At 39.7% G+C, this 6,528-nt stretch overlaps 1 long non-coding RNA gene across 1 annotated transcript; it reads left to right on the top strand.

Annotated features, from left to right (window-relative positions):
- Positions 1 to 379: 379 nt before the first annotated feature.
- Positions 380 to 4,422, top strand: LOC110366515. Its single transcript, XR_002426746.2, has 2 exons — positions 380 to 546; positions 3,971 to 4,422. It is a non-coding gene; the product is annotated as an uncharacterized LOC110366515 (long non-coding RNA).
- The last annotated feature ends 2,106 nt before the right edge of the window (positions 4,423 to 6,528 follow it).

Raw genomic sequence — 6,528 nt, 5'->3', positions numbered from 1 at the left:
ATTCTGCTGTTTGTGTATGGGTTCAGATTGTCATTCTGTTACTCCACTGTGGACATTCTGTTCTCATGTCCCTCATCAGTTTCAGTACTTCTTCACCAGGTTCTTCCTGTCTCTACTTCGCTGCCGGGCCTCCTGTTTTCACAATATTATCTACGTGTTTTGACTTTGTAGCTAAAAATATTTTCTACGAGAATTTTCCTATTGTCCTGCCTGCTTTTCCGGAATGCCTGAACAGAATCTGGTGACCCCATAATTCAGCCGACACAGGAAATGAACGTTTAAAGGAGTTTATTGATAATGAACTGGTGTTGCTGGAGCAGGAGCTGACCGGAGCTCCTAATGGAAACACTGTGGGAAGAAGACCAGGGTTAGTGGCTGAGAACAACTCAGTGATGGGGGCTATGCTCTGAATAAAAGCCACCAACCTTCTCAGATGCCAGGTGGTTGCATTGGCTCTGATGACTGATGCCAGCGACTCCGTCTGAATGATTCAGATCACTGACTGATCCGAATCACGACGTTGCTAGACAGGACAAAGGCTAGCAGGTAAGTCGTAGACAGTTCGGAGGTCATGCACAGGGAGACAGTCCACAGGGCAGAGGTTTCCAGAAGGGCTAGACAAGAGAATCGTAATGAGAGGCACACACCGGGCAGATGTTTCTAAGTGAGGCAGATACAGGAGAGAGATCCAAGGTCCAGGCTTGGGTTGTTAACGATAGGCAGGAGAATCCAGACAGGGCCTTGGCAGGCAGGAAAAAACAGGCACGAGACAGGGCGAGATCAGGAGGTCAATACATACAAGGAACGCTGGTTAGTCTACTCACACAATGGCTTTCAAGAATCTGGCGGTTACCCACTGGGAGAGCCAGGAATATGTGGTGCTCCTCCCAGGTGCAGCTACTCCCAGTAATTAGAGCTGCCGCAGGTGTAGCCGCTCAGATCCTGATTGGCGGTGCAACACAGGGAGCAGAGAGTGACGTAATGGGACTAAACACTAGTGTTGCGCCAATGCCATTTTTTGGCCCCGATACCGATACCCGATAGTTGGCTGTGCAGTATTGGCCGATACCGATACCATACCGATACCATCTGTTTGAAATTGATGTGTGTGTGTATATGAAGAACTGCATACTACTTAGAGTAGTAGAACTTTTTATTGCCTACCTGGAATGGGTGATAATAGTTGAATAAACTTTTGACTCTCAAAAGCCAAAATAGTGCAACATTCATGAAATTATAACATGTATAATAGTTGTGCAACAGTAAGACGGTAAAATTACATTAATAATTGAATAATCTCTTTTAAAACCTGAGTTTTGGCTCTCAAATGCCAAAATAGTGCAACTTTCATGAACTTATATAACATGTATAATACTAGTCGGGAGAGAGAAGGCTGCGTTCAAGTGACATAGAAACATCAAAATGGTATCGGTGCCTATTTGTTGGTACTCGCCGATACCGATACCACCATTTTAGTGGTGGATCAGAGCCCCGTCCCATACTAGTATCGGTATCGGTGCAACACTACTAAACACGGCAGCTTATCAGGCAGGAGCAGACAGGAATTGTTACAATTTCGGTCTTTCAACAACACAATGCATGAGAGCATCATTCTTTTTACACTAACTAATTAATCACTAACTAGTGTTGGTCTAGCTCATAACCTCCCAGGGAAACATTGATATCTGTGAGTGCACCAAGCCAAAATGTGAACAAATCAAATGGCCCTGAATACTTTTACAAGCAGTTCTGTAGGTCTTATAGCTACAGCTGACGTCAGGAGGAAAGTAGGAAAGACTGCCACATGGCTTATATTTACTGCTTAAGGCTTTAACTTTGTTTTGTTGTCATATTCTGTGACTTCTGATTTAGTGTCCTGGGTTCTCTTCCTTGGTCTTCTACTCTCCCCGCTCAACCTAACGGGTATACTCACCTTAAATATTGTTCCCCACTGGCCCAGTTTATGTTCAGACCAGCTCTGTTCGTTCTTTATTGTGCAGCAATTCTTCTGGTCGTCCTTTTCTGCCTCGCTCCTGCCACCCCTGAGCCCTTCGCCTGATCATTACCAGAGAAGTGTGTCTGGGTGTAAAAGGATTTCCAGGGGTGTACCTATTTCAAATGATGTTAAATTATTGGATTGTACCAGCCAGTATAAGAGTATCTAGAGGGGAAGAACAAGTTCAAGGATTTTTCCAGATAAGTGGAACTTTTTCAACATGTCGCACAAGGGCAAGGCAGGAAAAACCAGCTAATGTGACTATAAATCTTCACAAAACAACGCCATCTGTCATCATAATTAATCATGTAAGGCCTATAGACATTTTAATGAAAAGCTGTTGGAGAGAAGTAAATAATGGGGAAAGTATAAGTTTGTAATGGTTTATCAATGACCACTCAGGAATACGCAGAAATTAATTCATGCGTGCTCTGTAATTAATGTTTTACCAATAAGGCTAAACAAGTTCAGCCTTATTCTTGGCCCTTGTGAAACTTGCTGGAATATCCTTAAATTTGCTAGTTTTTTTTAGGAAAACTTAGATCAACTTGGTCAGTTGAAAAGTGTGTACATCATGAGTCAGGTGGTTAGCTACAGGTAGAAGCATATGTACTAAAGAACACCAGACCGGGAATTCCTCGAAGCATCAGAGTCAAGTTTTTTGGGTTAAATGATGCTGGGTGGTTGCCTTGTGCAGCTAAGTTACTGACAACACCATCACTTCACCGATGGTCTCACCTCTTATCCCCTCCGGTGCAGTTCTAGCTTTCTTCCAAATGAAATTATTTCTGGATCCACCACTAGTCTGCATGTCTGCTGAACAACATCCAAACTGGATTGTTCCTTGTGGACGTTTAACATCTGTTTTTTTTTTTCAGTGAGTGCAAACGATAAACCCTGGAAAAAATATCTGTCATTACTTAAATAAATAAATAAATAGATACATCTACGTATTTAATGGGTTGAATCAGACAAAACGTCAGTAAGGATTACCCTCTTATTTTTGCAAAATGCCAGAATAACGAATGAGAAGTTTTATGACATTTTCATTAAATGGCACTAGAAATATGATCCCCTTCCAAATAATGCATGGAAGAATACCTTTGGGATGCTGGAAACACTGATATTACAATGACTGATTCATTATATTCTGAAGCTCTGTTTCTTTTAGTGATTTTGATGCTTTATATTTGCATGTTCCCTTATATATATTTTTCTTTAATATATAAATCGCTGAAGGGTTTCATTTTTAGCTTGTGAAACCAAGTGGGTTGAAAGATACCTGCAGATAAGATAATTAACCCAGGTCTCAAAGTAGCTTTAAAAAGATATGATAATAAATGAAAACCTGAAATTAGGATCCCTGAGCGATGCAAGGAGTTGGGGCAGTCAGACAGGGAGAAGTGATTTACTCTGAGGTGTTCTTTAAAGATTTGATATAGTTAAAAGGAAAAAACAAACAGAGACAGATTTATACCTTTGTCGCAGAAGGTTCAGGTGTAAATTATGTACATGTTTAACTTTGAGAACTGCGTCAGAAATCTATTTTGCAAAATGCATGGCAAATTATTGATGGGGGCATGAATTTTGTAACTTCTACCTCAACCTCTCATGGAAAACCTAATTTTCAGCAGTGCTTCCCTGACAAATCAGTGAAATGGAGCTTTTTCTTGAGTTATAACAATCTTAAAACCATACATGATCTTTCTTGGTGCATTTGAAGATCTTTAGTACTTCAAAGGTTCTTCACAAACTGTAAAGAAATGCTTTCAATACTTGTGCAGCTGCACAGGAAAGCAGATGATTAGTCCGTTTTCCAGGTGCGGCACATTAAGGCTCATCAGGAGAAGTTTGAAGAGAAGTAGGCTCCTCGAGACAGATGACAGATCGTTTTGCTCCCATAAGTGATAGTCAATCCCTGTCTTACTTGCTTCCCAAAGTCCTAACTCCAAACTCCCTTGCCTTCTCTGACAGAAACCGGATTCCTCCATCTGTGTTCTGGACTCCTGTGATCTCCTTCCTGATTCCTCGTGTCTGTGTGGAGATCCCCATCCTGGATTTCTCTCCTTCTCTCTGCCACTCCTCCTGGTAACCAAGTCTTTACCTGTTTTCTCACTTCTCTTACCGGCCTGTCCCCCTTTTCGACATGCCAAGGCTCACCAGCTCCTACTGGGAAAGAAAGGACAAAACGTTACCGGACGATCATACACTTCCCAAAGTCAGCTCTGGGTGGACTCACTTTCCCCTGGAACCCCAACCATCTCTGCATCTGCAAGCTCCTCTCATTAATACCAGTCCATTTTTCATCTCCTGAAACCAAATCTAATTAGCGACTTACCTGTTTTCCCAGCGTCTGGAAACTCGGTCCTGAGAAGCCACCAAACATCATTTATGTGTATTCTTACAATAAAGGTCTTTGTATAACATCTGCTGTCCAGTTTACCATTGTTGCCTGAACCAGAGTCTAATTAAAGCCATGGCAGTGGATGTTTAATTATACTTCCGAGAAGGACACCAATTTGCCACAAGAATAATGGATTCTACAGAATAATAACGATGTACAAAATAAAAAAAATAGTTTGAATTCCAGTTGGTAATTTTTTTATGGTGCCAATTTATAACAAATATAGTCTTAGAACAAATTAGTACAACCATACCTAGTTAAAACACAGTCTAAATCAGGTGTGTCCACAGTACTGACTTTGAGCGGCATTTCAAGAAAGATTTGGCCGACCGGTTCTGGTGGCTCGTGCTGGTGCAAACTTTTTATTTTTAATTAGGACAAAATTATAGCAGACCACGTCAAATCTTACAACTGAGTGTTAGGTACATTTGTTTTTTTAATGACCACATGACCACACTTTTTACATTCTTTTTAATTTCCTAGTTAATAGGACCTCAGCTTTCCAATGACTTTTACTCAAATGCAGATTTTGGTGCATTAAAACCTGATTAAAATGTATTTATTACAATTTGCTATATACAGATGGTTTACAATTATATTTTGCACAGCAGATTTAAAAAAATAAAAATAAAAATTATATATATATATATATATATATATATATATATACACACACATTTTTTTAATGAATTTAATTTTTTGGCCCTCAAGTGCCTTTTGACTTGGCAATTTCGGCCCACAAGCTGAAAAGTTTGGACACCCCTGGTCTAAATGATACACGCATGTTCTGGAATAATTATGACACAATACAGTCAAACTGAGTGTGTGAGTCGGCACCAGTTGTTGGAAAGTCATTTAAAGAAGCCCGGCCAACAGCATGAAGTCTGACGTTGCAGCAATCCCTCTTCCTGGGCAAGTAGGTGCTTACAGTGGAGGGAAATGAATACTTTCTAGAATAAACAGCAAAGAGACACAAGCACGGGTCCAGGAGGATTTTACATGGGAGATTATTACAAATAGTGATAACAGCAATAGCTCCCTCTTTTATTGGAAAGTAAAGTAAGTAGACACAGACAAAACTACAGCAACAGCTCCTTTTTTGGGAGAGTATAACAATACATACAAGTGGATAATGACTGCAATAGCTTTTTCAAGTGGCTTAAAAAACATAAATGCACTAGGTTGGTGGAATAGTCCTGGAACTACTGGCTGGAACAGAAAAATAAAATTTCTACGCAATAAAAATTGTGACAAGCCTTTCAAAGTCAGCGGTTAAAATCTACACTTACTCAAGTGTTTACTCCAGTTATGTATTACGCCACTAGAAATAAAATCTACCATTACGTGAGCGGAGAGGTGTCTCCTTTTCGAACAAAGCAATTGAAGGAGCTACTGCTAAAACTAACTTATTGTACTTTTTTAGTTTTTATTCCCCATAGAAAGTATTCCTACATTCCTTTTTTAAACCATGTTTTCTCTGCTGGATGGAGATATTAACTGAATTTTTTTGCTAGAATTAATTGCTGCATGTACACTTTTATTTTACTCTTTGCATCCCCATGGAAAGTACACCTGACTCAGTACTTCTATGTTTATCTGTGTTTATTTCCTGGGCAAAGACATTAGGTTAAGTTTTGGCCTTTAAGTATGTGTACTCTTTGTTTTGCTTTACCATTGAAGTCACTCCTGGCCCAGTGATTTAGTGTTTAGTTGTATATTTTTCTACTTGTGGCAGTTATTAACAGAGGTATCGCTGCCATTAATTATGTTTACAAATTGTTTTTATTCCCCTTGAAAGTAGTCTTTCTTGTGCGGCACGTTTGTGTTTAGCTCCCTTTCTCCCCTGGATAAGGACATTAGCTAAGCTATTGTTCCCATTAGCTATCTATGCTTTCTGTTTTTCTTTCTTTCAGCCTTTGACTTTAGTTATGTTTCTCTGCATGAAGCTGTAGAAGGGAGTTTTTCCTTTCCACTGTCGCCACATACTTGCTCAGGATAAGTGGTTGCTGCCCAGTCAGTGACTTAGTACTTCTGATTGGACTTTCTTGAATAAGCAAATGGCTTTAAGGGATCAACTGAAATAGAAAATGAAAAAAATAATGTTATATTGATTTTTTTCTTCTTTTTT

Source organism: Fundulus heteroclitus, chromosome 11 (assembly GCF_011125445.2).
Source record: "Fundulus heteroclitus isolate FHET01 chromosome 11, MU-UCD_Fhet_4.1, whole genome shotgun sequence".
NCBI lineage: Eukaryota > Metazoa > Chordata > Actinopteri > Cyprinodontiformes > Fundulidae > Fundulus > Fundulus heteroclitus.
This window is presented reverse-complemented; position numbering and strand designations above follow the sequence as displayed.